This window comes from Benincasa hispida, chromosome 6 (assembly GCF_027475165.1).
Source record: "Benincasa hispida cultivar pf3 chromosome 6, pf3_genome.v1.1, whole genome shotgun sequence".
Lineage (NCBI taxonomy): Eukaryota > Viridiplantae > Streptophyta > Magnoliopsida > Cucurbitales > Cucurbitaceae > Benincasa > Benincasa hispida.
The window spans coordinates 26,569,153-26,584,109 of NC_143483.1; positions in this window are offsets into that span (position 1 = coordinate 26,569,153).

Below are 14,957 nucleotides of genomic sequence, written 5' to 3' on the forward strand. Positions count from 1 at the left end.
TCAATATAAGAAAGAATGAGTATGAATACTCAGTAAGTAGCCCCACCATTGGGGTCAGGCTAGGCATCTATGTCCTCTAGATACCCGCATATGGCACATAAATACATGGAACAGATAAGAAACTGAGTCCTATCCTATTATAGTTAAGTATGCCCACAAAACTGGTGAATCCCAAAGGAAACACAAAAATGGTGAATCCCAGAGGAAACACAAAACTGGTGAATCCCGAAGGAAACACAAACTGGTGAATCCCGAAGGAAACACAAAATTGGTGAATCCCGAAGGAACACAAACTGGTGAATCCCGAAGGAAACACAAACTGGTGAATCCCGAAGGAAACAAAAACTGGTGAATCCTGAAGGAAACACAAACTGGTGAGCATCTAACTAATCAATGAGGATATTCACACAGTCTTAACGTGCTAAGATTCAACATTGTACAGTTCTAAAACATACATAAAAATCCTTGATACCATGGCTTAATCACATACACATAATTCTTAATAACATATTATACATCATCCATGTATAACTTACATCATAAATCCACAACATGCAAGTATGCCTCAACAACAGCAGATCAGACATCGACATATGAAAACACATACTATCACATACTAACGATCAAGCACTTAGGTGTGTATGTAAACAAATAAGAATTCGTGCCAGAACATACTTTGATTCAGGTCATACTGTCAATCAACATGCTAACATTTACCATAACATACACTTATCATGCTAGCATACAACTAAAGCCTGGCCCGTGGGTAGTTCCAGTGATAAGATTACTTACCTCAAAGTTAAATCCAAAGAAGCCCAAGCAAGCTTATCCTTTTCAAGACAAGCAACACCTAAGATAAATCTAATATTTAAATCAATATTTTGGGTCTAACTCCAATTAACCAAATTATTCAAAGACCTCCAATTTTACTTCACTTAAACTATAGCTCGATCTAAACTTAATTGCAAAACCCACTTCTGTTGGTTACTTGAACATACACAAAGTTCAAAATTAATAACTTAATTCTCCACAATTAATCTTAATTCAAAATAACCACCCAACAACTTACTCCAAACTTACCAAACTTCAAAAGATAATTGGCCTTTACTTTGATGAGCAAACCCTAAACGTCTCAAGTCTTGAATCTAAAATCCAAACCAAGGAGATGTTAACAATTTTAACCCAAAACCAAAACATATAAAATTTAATCTAACCATCCCCAAACTAATTGATGTTCAAGAGTAACCATAAGAATCACAAACCTTATACAAAACACCTGTCGAACAACCTTGAATCTAGTGGATGGTCGCTTCAACAATTTTCAACTCCAATCTAAAGTCAAATAATGCAACTAGGGTTAACTCTCATTCCAGACTTAATGGGCATCAAAAAATCCTTTACGAAATCCACCTAACAAGAAATGATCTTACCCAAATCCAAGATTCCCTTGAGATCACGCAATGGCAGCGAGTGAACTCAAGTGATGGTTGAGGCTTCGATGGTGACAAAAACATCGATGGCTGAATGTGGACGGCTAGCTGGGGTGTCGAATGGCCTCACGGAGGCTGAGACAAGAGCGAGGCGCATCACTGGACGACGTTAAGCGACGGCCGGACGACTCCACTCGACAAGCGATCTGGCGTAAGGGCTGGGCAAACAAATCAAGCGGCAGACGCGGGGATCCGGAGGGTGGGGCTTCGAATGCGGTCGGGCCTCGCCGAACGGTAGGCATCAGCTGAGAAAAACCTCGTCGGCAAGCGGCTAAGATCGGATCGACAGTGTCTGGACGAAGGGTTGAGGAGATCGGCTACTAGTCGAGGTCGGCGGCAGGAGTGGCGCGGTGCGGTAAGGTGTCGATGGTAGCTAGAGGAAAAAGAAATTTGGTGGGGGGGGGGGCACCGAATGCGTGAGGAAGAAAGGGGGGTTTGATTTTTTTTTTTTATAAATAATAATAATAATAATAATAATAATAACAAAAAAATGAAATAAGTATAATTATACTTTATTCTTTTTCCTTATTCCACTTTATACTATGAAATTCCTTTTCTTTTCAAAAGAAAATTAATTCCTGCCATTAATTTCCAAATTGAATAATTTCACGCCAACAATTAAATTCCACAAATGCCCTCAACAATAAAAGGAAATACTGAAATTACATAAAAATATAAAAAAAATATTTGGGGGGTGTTACAAGGTTGCACAGCCTCGACGTATAGGACGGTTGCTTAGCATCAATCGCATGGCTTGCTTATCATCAACGCATCGCTCGCATGAGTCGCTTGGCATGGGCGCTTGGCCGATAGCTTGGCATTGACACAGGGCTCGCTTGGTGCGATAGCTTGGCATCGACACATCGCTTGGCACGATAGCTTGGCATCGATGCATTGCTTGGCATGGGCGCTTGGTCGGCAACTTGGCATCGACGCAGGGCTCAATTGGCATGGCACTTTGGCATCGACGCATCGCTTGGCACGACAGCTTAGCATTGCTCGCTCGGCCGCTTGATGCATGGGTGCTAGCCTCGACGCATGGGCTCGCTCGGCATAGGCACTTAGCATCGCTCACAGGGCTCGCTCGGCCGCTCGACACATAGGCTCGCTTGGCATGGGCGCTTAGCATCGCTCGTAGGGCTCGCTCGGTTGCTCGACGCATGGGCGCTGTGCATCAACGCATGCATCCAGTGTATGCCTTGCCCGCGTCCTCACCTACCCTTGCATCCGTATGCCTTCTGCACAACCGACCCTCGTGCCATCCAATCTTCCAACGCATCACTTCAACTTTCTTCCTTCAGTCGCATACCACCACCAACGCATCCATCACAATCCTTCCAGCGCATCCATTGAGCCTAATGTGTTTATCTAATCTCCAAGGCATGCGTCACTCCCACTTTAAATCCTCCCTTTGCCCAAGTAATCTTTCCAAGATCTTATGGCCAACGCATAGCAGTGCCTAGTCCAACACTTAGAAATTAAAACTTAACTCAAAGCTACTCAAGGAAAATCTATTCAACACTTAGAAATTTCCTTCACTTCAACATCGGATTTAACTTTCACCTAGTTAATCCCTTAATCACCTGCTTAAGTAGGGACAATGGAAATCCGGGTTTCATAAAATCGGTTCAATAATCTCACTTAAAATCAATCTCTCACTCCTACTTCAAATCTCACTCGAACTTGATTCAAATTCTCACTCAAATTTGATCTTTCGCTAGAAATTCCATTGGAATCTCGCTTGAACTAGAAATCTCGCTCAAACTTGATTCAAAATCTCGATTGCACTTGAAATCTTGCTCGAAAATTTCATCAGAATCTCGCTCGAAATGAAATCTCACTGGAATTAGGAGAAGTGTTGAACACTCAAGGGCAACGCCTCAATGCTACCTGATATAGATCTTGCTCTCGCTGGAATTTGAACAGAAATCCCGCTGGAACTTTGACCAGCGTTGGAACACTCAAGGGCAACGTTGTAACACTCCGTGGGCAGAAGCTCACAATCTGGAAACTGTAGCTCGGTCTTTTTCACTTCTTTCTTCAATTACATCCTAATTTCAACTTCTAATGACTCCATATGAATTATAGACTCTTAAATACACATTAAGGCCCATCAAAGAAGAGACAGTTACAATAAAAACAACATAATTGAAAGGATTGAAATGCCAAAACCCTGAAAAAACCATATCAACATAATATTTCATGCAGTTCATTAAAAAACACCCACCTAACTCAAATTAACAATAGTTAAGTGCTTAAATCATGCTCTGATACTAACTGATGGTGTAATAAAACATGAAATGGAAGACTTCAGAATTAATAAGCACTTAAACTACATTTAATTTGAGTTTTTAGCATGTTGTTCATATGATATTCATGAGAGGGTTTGAAACACATTATACCTTTGAAGATTTCCTCCACGAAGCTTAGAACTTCAAAAAGACTACCACCGAGATTTTCTCCACTATGCTTTAACTGGAACGTATGGTGGAAACACTTAAATCAAGTTCAATTGATGATGAACAAGTGAGGGATGTGTAGGGTTTTCAGGTTTTCACTTCAGCAAATAAAATTCAGATAGCTTAATGATCTTCATGCATGGGGATTCTATATATAGGTACAATTCTTGCAAATAAACAGGGTTGAATGGAGGGCAGCTCCTCCTGGAAGATCATTACAAGTTTAATTGGAATTTGGTGATAATTCATCATATGAAGTTAGTGGGTTTTCCCCAAAAAATGGAAAAACCCATTAACTTAAAATGATTTCAAAAATCAGTTTATTTTGTATTTAAATTCGTTTTATAAAATTTATTCAAAAAATAATTAATTTAAATAATACTAATCTTAATTAATTGTTACTTCAACTTTTTAATTTAAATAATATTAATTTAATATCTTAATATTAAATAAATAAAAGATCAATTTCACCAATAACTTAATTTTATATTTCAATTAAAATTTAAATATTAATTGATTGTTTAATTTCGATTAAATTAAAAAATTTTAATCGTATCATATACAACTAATCGAAAATCCTAAAATTGAATTTGAACATTTTAAATTCATAACCCTAATTTCATACAACAATACTCAATTTGTTATTCCGATTTAAGAGTTAGTAGAGGGACCTAATGGACCTATAGATAATGAGCTCCAACAATATATAATTAGTTCGTTAAAACTCCTTAATCGAATTAATTACTATTCGTTAATTATCAAGACAAACCTCTATAGCTCGATAGTTGCACTCTCCTGAATGTAGATATATTTCTATCCATGTAAACCATAATCAGTATGTCGATCCTTCACAAATCGTTTGTAATTATAGTTGGGTCAAAATTATCGTTTTGCTCCTATAAATACATCTTGTTCCTTAAGTTCCTACTGACCCTGTAATGAAAAATTTGATTCATAATACTACTTATGAATCATGTCCCTCTCTATCATGAGAAGGCGGGTCACCGATTGTTCAAGATCTAGAATCAACACTTAAGTGAATAACCTATCTGTTAACCCTAAAATGGGTAGGAGTGAATTCCATCTTGCAGGGCTATATCTGCAACTATCCATTTGATCTTATTCCCAAAATGGAAGGTTTATTGAGCAGTGTTTTTGGACTACTCTCACTCATGCAGATCAAAGGGTAATCCCAAATAAACAGGAGTTCATAGCTAGCTCATGATTAAGATCAAGTTATCCTAGGTTATTTAAGTATGAAATAGTTAGTTTTAATAGTACACGGTCGTTATAAAGAAAAGTGACTATTTCATAGTCTAGTCTATATGCAAACTCATTGCATAGGATGCCCTCACTCACATGTCTCTACATGAATGATCTGTGGATCACATCATTTGTATTACCTATACAAAATGGGTCGCATCCAATAGTGTTACCAGGATGAGATACCTAATTTCATCCATATACTTGTAGACCATTTAAACTATATACTATTAACTTGGTCATGTTTATGTCAACACATAAAGTTAGTATTCATACTATAGCCATGCATATGTTTATTGGATTTTCATGATAGAATGCAAAGTCAACAACTTTATTGAATAAGATACTCAACAATATTTTATTGATAAATAAAATGTTTAAAACAAAATTTACGAATTGCGAGTTCTAGGTCATTCCTAGCAAGTTCACCATGAAAAGTCTATCGGTGATAGTCGTTGATAGTTGCTATTAATGATAGTTTTCAATCTAAGAAAACCAAGAAGAACAAGTGCACAAAATACGAGATTTTGAATTTTCATTTGGTGGACTGAGCCCAAGTCATTTGGCTTTTGGTAGAGAATTCAAATTATTTTTATGTTCACAGATTCACTGAGTTCAGCAAATATTTGGCTCTTGGTAGAGAATCCAGATTATGTTTATGTTCACGATTCACTGAGTTCAATTGAACTATGACTAGTTTTATGATTTATAAATATATAGTATCAATTTTAAATAACTGTTTACATTAGAATCCAATTTCTGAATCTACTACCAACAACACGTATTTGAAAACATGAAATACAACTATATTTTCATTAAATCTTTTGTTTTCGAAGTTTTGTTTTCAAATTCTTTACCAAACAAACTCTTAATCTTTTAGAATATTGGAACTATTTTTGTGCTATATCTAATATTGTTTTATTCCTGTATTACATATGCTAGGTTGCCATTAACCCAGGGTAATGTAAAAAATCTCTAGTTAAAAAGTCTATTTTCACTCATAAGTTTTATGTTTTATTATTCATTTTAGGTTAATTGTTTTAAAAAACCAAGTATTTTTTTAAATCAAGTTTAATTTATTTTAAATTTAACTAAAAATTCAAGTATTTATTTTTCAAAAAGTGAAAACCATAATTTAAAAATTAAAAAGAAAAAACCATAAATATATTAAAAATTAAAGGCCTTAAAAATAGAAATGGAAAAGAAAAAAAGGAAAATTATTTCAAATGGTAAAATTGTTGAAAATATTTACAAGATATAGCATAATTTTATAACTATCAATGATAGATGCTGATAGATACTGATATACACCGGTAGAAGTTTATCAGTGTTTATCAGCGTCTATCATTGATAATTCTAAAATTTTACTATCTTTGATAAATATTTTGGTTCATTTTTCTTATTTGAAAACCACCCAAAGAAAAATTTGTTTCGTTTAAGTCATTTGTTAAGGTCTGTTAAATCAAAGTACTTTTCTATTTAATTTTTAAAGTGCTATCGAACAATACTACATTTTAAAAAAATAATTTATGAATTATTTATTGAAATTGCTATAATTATTGATGATTTTAGTGAGAACTAAAATCATACATTCGTTGTATCCAATAAAGACAATATTTTTTATGTTAAGAAAGATGATGGAAATAAACGGAAGTAGGAATATCACAAAACTTAATATATAAAAATTCTCAGTTTCACCCTAATGGGTCCACCCACCCATTAGAACTAGGACCCACCCACTCACCCATTATCTTAGGACAAAAAAATTAACATATTTTTATCAAATTGAACTATGACCCATTAGGTAGATTTAACACTTTTAAGTATAAGTGATAACGAGCAGAAATGCACGTTATTACAGTGCAAAGATATAAAATCATGAAGGATTGCGACGGTAAAAATATATATAATCGTATCCAAAAGCAGTAAGTTTAGAACATTGTGATCGCATGCGTCCACTGCATTAAAGCAGCTAATTTATATATTTTGTGCAGAAAAATGCGTTGGCGCAAGACAGAGTTGCGATCCAAGGAATTTAGTATCCGAACGCATTAAGAGATTGTGACCTCAAGGCTATGCGATCATTTGCATTCGCGAAAATCTGCTCAAGAAGGTGGCCGCATAGAGACAGCGCATCAAGATGAAAGCTTAATAAATCACGATGGGACCACTCAAGCTTGAAGATGGATCCGTCAAATTACTAAGAAATGTTAGACATGTGCCTAAGTTGAAAAGAAATTTAATTTCACTAGGCATGCTTGACTCGATCGGCTATGAATATAGAGGAAATGAAGGCTACTGTGAAGTTTTGAAGAACAGTAAGCCTATTTTCAGAGGGATCCAGATAAATAGGGTCTATGTTGTTCAAGAAATTCAGAAACTACATTCACCCTTAGTTGTGACTTCGAAACAGCCTACTGAAGGAGATCTTTGGCACAAAAGACTCTTACATATTAGTACGGAAGGTCTACAAGCTCTTGCCAATCAGGAAATTCATCAAAGCCTATCCTTAGTGAACATTGTGTGATAGGCAAAGCTACAAGTCAGAGTTTTGTAAAGACTCAACATACAACCAAGGCCATCCTTGATTTTGTGCATTCAGACCTATGGGGTCCTTCATCTTTACAGTCTTTGAGTAGAGCCAGGTACTTTTTAATCTTTGTGAATGATTATTCTAGAAAATGTTGGATATTTTTCCTTAAATCTAAGAACTTGGTGTTTGATAAATTCAAAGAATGGAAAACTATGGTTGAAAAAATGTTTAACAGTCAAATAAAATGTCTTAAAACTGATAATGGGCTTGAGTTATGTGCATAAGATTTTAATGTTTTTTGTAGACAACAGGGGATTATTAGACACAAGACTGCTAGGTATACACTTCAGCAAAATGGGGTGGCAGAGAGATTGAATAGAACAATTATGGAAAGAGTTAGAAGCCTATTGTCTAATGCTATTCTTCTAAGAAGTTTTGGGTTGAGGTAACATCTTACACTGTCTATACTCCCTAAATAATAATAATAAAACCACACCCAAAAATAAGAATAAAACCACATACTTAGAAGGAGACAATGAGAAAGTAAACTTCAAATTGAACAAATTTTAAGGAGAAGAATCAAAGAAAAAGAAGAGGATTATGAGGATTTGAATTTAGAAGAAGAGATAGGAGTAGAAACAAGAGAGAGAAGACCTTAAGGGACTTAGTCGAGCCACACATGACACAACATCCTTTGTGTATTGTGTACTCGAAAACCATGGTCCCATTTGAGCTCAAATGTCAACCTTAGGCCTTATTTTCTATGTAAACAAGTTTAAGTCAATGTATTGATGTGTGGTTAATTCTATTGTATGTATGTTGTTTGTAGCAAAAGGGCTTAGGGGTTTTAAAGGGAAAATATTCTAAGTATGCAAGTCTAGTCTCTCAGGTAAAAAAGGGGTGCAAGGTGACACCTAATAGTAAACAGACTTGGAGGTGATCTTTTCATGTCATACGGTCAAGATTGTCGAGAGGAAAATTAGAAGAAATTAGAAGAAAGATTGAGATGGAATGGGGGATGCGGGCAGCCTAACTTGCTTAAGAAGGTGTAGAAAGGGTGCGAAGGCAATGGCTAGAAGGCCTCAAGGCGCAGGGTATGTGCTAATTAAAGTGCCAAGCCTGAGCATGGGCTTATAAGGTGATGGCCGAGAGGGTAAGGCCTATGCAGCTGACTCTAGCTTGTGTGTTGGCATGAGTGAATGCTGAAGAATGCAGTAGAGGCTGGGAAGTTGTTGGTAAGCGGCGAGTGTCAACGCAAAGGCTTAAGCCGTGAGGGCAAGAGGTAAAGGTTGGAGACGTGCTGGCCGAGAGAGAGGTTTATGCATTGCAAACCCTATGCAAGGGCATTGTAACCTATGTATTTGTGAAAGATGGAATAGTTCAGGTTAATCACCAAGCTTAGTGGGCCAGGTGTCGTGTTTAGATGCCTTAAATATGTTTAGTGAGCTAGTTGTCACCCTAAGCAACTAGCTGAACATGCATCCACATGTCTATAAGAGAAGTAAGTGAAGGAACCATGAGGTCTGCAGTGGAAGCGGGATCATTCCTAATTTCAATTTTCCACAGGAATAAAAATTATGGTGAATACAAATTATGCATAAACACAAATTTTATAGCATGCATAAGAAAAGGAGCTAAGGGAAGAAAAATCAACTTACCCTTGAAGCAAAAGCCTTCCTTACGAATTTTCTCTCCAAATGGTCACAAACAATCATGATAAAAAAAATCAAGACCAAGACACCACCAAAAGTGAACTTCTTATATTCTTCTTAGACGTTGAGAATTCGCAGGAGGTGTGGGCTCTGCGAAAATTTTAGGAAGAGGGAGAGGATTTTGAGACGGAGAAAATTTTCTTTTTTAGGGAGATAAAAAAAAGATGAAAATCACATAGACATTTTGGTATCCGCTTCTATGAAGAAGATAAAAACATGAAAAACCCATTCCTCCACACACCACCATTTTTTAGAGAAAACTAAGGGAAAGGAAGTTGTAACTCCCTCCCTTTAATTTTAAAATTAAAATTAAATTAATATTTAATATAATAAATAATATATATATATAAAATAAGTTAGTTATTATATATATATAACTATATGTTATATCAAATATAATACATAATATATAGCTTTTTTATTGCATCAAATACAATATAACCTATAGTTTTTTATTTCTCTCAATAATGCATGGTATTTAATATAAATCCAATTTATACTAAATTTAATTATATGAATCCCATTCTTATAATTAGTATTAGAGTCATATTCAAATATTTATTTCCTCTCAAAATAAACTTTTTATTATAATGTATCAAATACATTATATTAATTATATCACATATAATTAATTTAAATTAGTTATATCATATATATTAATTCCCTTGATCAATTCAAATTAGCTTAAATTAATTCTCAATAATCCTTGTTGAGCTACAGAGGAGACCTTATGGATTTGTAGATTGAAGCTCGAATGGTACTTGAATAATTAATTAAACTCCTTTAATTAGATTATTCAACATCCATTAACTGTTGATCACTCCATTAAAGACCGCCGACTGCACTCTTCACACCATAAACATATTTCTGTGTTCATTGGATATAATCACTCAACAGTGTGATGACCCTTCATAAATTGATCGTAAGTACAATTGGGTCAAACTTACTGTTTTGTCCCTGTAGTTATATCTAAATCCTTAAGTACCACTGATCTCTCTAATGAACAATAAGTCATAGTGCAACTATAACGAGACCCCTCTTGTGTTAAGAGAAGGTGTGGCGCCACATTTTCAAGCCTTGGAATCAGCCCTTAAGGGAGAAATTTATCTATTTACCCCAACATTAGGGAATGAGTGAATTTCGTCTTGTATAACTGTGTTCCCAACGCTCCAATCAGATAAATCTTCAAAATGATAGGCTTATTGAGTCGACGATCTGTCCACTCTCACCCATACAAATCAAAAGTACCACTTTCATATGCATGAGTTCACAACTTACTCAGGATTCAGATCATGTCACCTATGGTCATCCTGGTGAAATGTAAAGCTCTACTATTAACGGCGTTACATAATGGGACTATTGACTTTGTCGTTTGATCTTATACAAACCATTTTGTATAGAACACCCCTACTCACATGTCTCTACTTAAATGATCGGGATCAGATCATTTGTAGAACTTTACAACAATTGTAGCAGCTATAAAACGGGTCGTATACATAGTGTCACCAGGATAAGGTATCCAACTTTATCCATCTACTACAAACCATTTAGGTTATCATTTAAACATGATCCATTAGTATGTCTCTACATACATGTTTTAGCTATAGAAGATAACTTTTGATGTTAGTTTATTGGTTTTGTGGGTTAATGCTCCTAAATGTGAATAAAATATCTCAGATTTTATTAAATAAATAATTTTTTTGAACATTACAATTATAAACTACGGAACCCACGAGATTTAGGACATCAACCCTAACAATAAGAAGAGAAGATCAGTTCAAAAATTGCACTCGTGCTAAGAAAGGAAGATTGCTATTGAATTGAGGTTTGATCGATGTTGAAGATGAGTTGGTGCTGTCAAGAAGAAATTTCCATGAATTCAAGTTGAAGCTTGAAGGATTTCCTAAGTGCCTCAAGCTTTCGGATGTGCTCGGGCAAATTAAGAAGATTGGAAAATTTTGAGTTTGATAGGCAGAGTTTGTGGCTCAAATTTTAAGATAAGGAAGTTAAGATGTTTATGATCAAGTTTGTAGAAGGAAATTTTATGGTCACGAGGGTTGAATCTAGAAATTTGGTGGTCGAGTAAGTAGGCAGCTGTTTCCAAGGGACAAGCAAGCAACTGACAGTCTAGGCTAGGCATTTGCGAGCACGCATAAGTATGTGCGGTTGAGCGCAAGGCACTCAGTGTGGAGTATGTGAAGTGGGTTCATGGTCACGAGGGAAGAATCCATTGGCCGAAGTCATTGAGGGACACATAGGCAAGCGCCTAACGCATTGATACCGTGCGTGTGTCTGAACGCCTAAGTGAGCATTGTGATTGCATCACCATCCACTAGATGATTCAAGGTAACTTTTACTTATTGTGGGATGCGTTAGGCTATGGGATGCGATGATGAGTGTGGAAGATGTCCCGTTTTATGTTAAGCCTTATTGTTTAAGTTAAGCTTAAAAGGGAGCTAGTGACACTAACTGAAAGTATTCATTACTGTCACAAGGTAAACACCAATACGAGAAGCCTATCATCCATGAGGAAGTAGCGTAAGACTGTGTGTAACAATATTTGTAAATGGTTACTTTTATGAGTTTCTATCGCATGGCTTACTGTTGAGCTAGATTTTCAAGATGTTTTTCCTAACAATAAACCACGCATGAGCTTTTAGCCTTACGATGAATTTTCTAATTAAAACATGATTTAAGGCACTACCTTGATACATGCCCTAGTATTAGAATGGATGTACAGACTCAAGGTCTAATCTTTCCTAACATTGAGTTTTATGAAGCATGCGTTAACTAGCATTCCTTTGCTTATACTAGTCTTTTATGATGAGTTTGTTAAAAACCTTTTTTGTTGGAATGCTTAATATTTCAAAGTTGAGTTTTCTTCTCCAAAGGAAAGGTTATGATGTTATAATGAGGAAACCTTATACTAAAGGACTAAGGGAAGGTATTTGGACCCCTTGGTACTTAAGGTATGACGATATTTAAGGCACTACCATGTGCATGTAGGTATCATATATTGATTCTGATTGTATCAAGATTACTTTAGCTAATAATTGATGTTGAAGGATCGAGCAAAAGGGCTCTCTCTCAACTAAGGTTGAATGATAATGATTTCAAAGAAAAATATCAATGTTTGAGTTTTTAGAGTTTGCATGTTCCATGTTTTAATATATGAGTATAATAATTTTAAACCCTGAACCTTTTAAAGAAGTTGAGATATTTGATGCACAATAAATATATTTTAAGATAGTCACTCACTGGGTTAGTAGCTCACTCATTTCAATGTTTTTCTTTTCCCCATGTAGCGGTAAACTCCCTAAAGAATAGCTATTCTGCTAGTCTACGACTCGAGGTGCACGTTTTGAGGTTAAGAGAATAAGAAGGAGAAACTTAGGTGGTTAAGCAGTTTTGTCCTTATTTTAGTCATCATTTACATTATATTAGGGACTAAGGAAAGTACTATTGGGATCCACTGTTCTATATGAATGTAGATAAGTTACTATAAATATATAAACCTGCGCACCTATTTAAATTTCTTTAGTTGTGTGATGTTTTTAGAAAAGAATGTATGTTATGTTTATTAGGTGTCTGGAACTAATCAAAGATGTGATGGGAATGGAGATAGGTAGTGGTTGCCAGAAGAGGGTTGGTAACTACTGTTTTCACATCTTCTCCTAGGGTAAAAAAAGTTTTGGAGGGGGTGTGACATCAAATCTGGCCTATTCTACCTTTTTCCTACTTTCAAGGAAAATTCCGAAGAAGACATTTGGTGTGTGATGGGATGAGCCTCACGGCGTAACCAATGAGCATCTTAATCTAAAGGTCTTCCCTTTAAAGGATGTGCCAAAAGATTGATTGTACTATTTACCACCCAGATCCATCACGATTAGAGTTGCCTTAAGAAGAGGTCCCTAGAGAAATTATTTCACGCCCCGAGAGCTCACTCAATTAGAAAGGAGATTTATTAAACCAAGAAAAGCGTGGAAGAGACTCTATTTGAGTATTGGGTGTGTTATAAGAAATTATATGCAAGTTTTTCCCACCACCAAATTTTTTTATCAATTTTTAATTTAATATTTTTACTCTGGCTTGCTTGCTTCTGATAGAGTACGATCGATGCAACGGCGGGAGTAACACTTGCCGACAAGACACCAAAGAAAGTCAACTAATTTCTACTATGGTGGATAATTCTCAACTAGACTCAACTCTTTCGACATACAAAAGGTACGAGAGTTATGTTCTTAGCTTATTAGTCTCACTATTCTTATGCAACAAACGGCTCAAGCACAGTTGAAAGCTCAAAGTCATGTGAAGGAAGTCAACTTTCTTGGAGGACAAAGGCGAGACCCATACAACAACACTTACAATTTCAGTTGGCGAGACAATCCCAACCTTCGATGGAGAAGTCAACGTGATCAATAAAGGAATCAAACTCTAGTCCACTACTAGAGGATATGGTGAAGTCATTGGCAACCAATATGCTATAATTTTTAGAAGATGTAAGTACCTTCCAACAAGAATCAAAGAAGATGCAAGAAGAAATTGCTCTATTCCAAAAAGAAACAAGGCTAGGTGTGAAACATCTAGCCAGTCAAATTACTAACATCTTAGCACCTTGCATAACCCAGACACTCTTTTAAGAATGTAAGTGCTCTAACTATAGTTAATGTCTCTTTTTCCTTTGAATCTTCTAATTTTGTGAATATTGGATCTCCTGACTCTCTTGAATCTTAAGTATTAGAATCTTCTGAATCTATCAATTCTCAATCGTGGAAAATTAATTTATGAAATATGAATCAATTTAATTTCTGAAAAATAATTTAATCATTTTTTTTTTTTGTTTTGACGAACACAATTGTAGACTCGAGCATCTAGGAGCTGTAGATAGGTTAGTTCTGATTCTTTAGAAAAATATGATTTTAAAGCTTATTCTTCTATTTCTCCTTTTCTAGGTAGACACTTAGGTCAAGAAAAGAGAGAATAAAAGGGTTATCCAACTTAGAGTACTAGATTGGTGATTGCTAGCTCTTCTGAAATGAGCTTATAGTAGTGGGTCAAGAAAGAAGAAGAAATGATTGTTTCATAAGCAACAATGGTTGTGCCAAGTAATCTACCTTTGAACAAGATGATCTAGGTATGTTTTGCCTAACCTATATTATAGCTAAGAAGAGGCTGTAGAATGCTCTGATAAATCTAGGAGCAACTATGAGTATTATGCCTACATCTTTGTTTTATGAGCATAGGTTACAAGATCTTACAAGCACAAATGTTGTGATACCACAGGCAGATCATAGCTTGAGTAAGCCATTAGGAGTAGTACATGATGTATATGTAAATGTATATGGTTGATGCTGGGTTGTATGTCCTAAAACTCGCAGTTTGTAGAGTTAAACATTTTCTATTATCACTAAAGATGTAAATTCCACTTGTAAAGACTAAATCCAATAAACTAAGATCCATGGCTAGTATATGAATACTTGAACTGTGAAATCCGGATTTC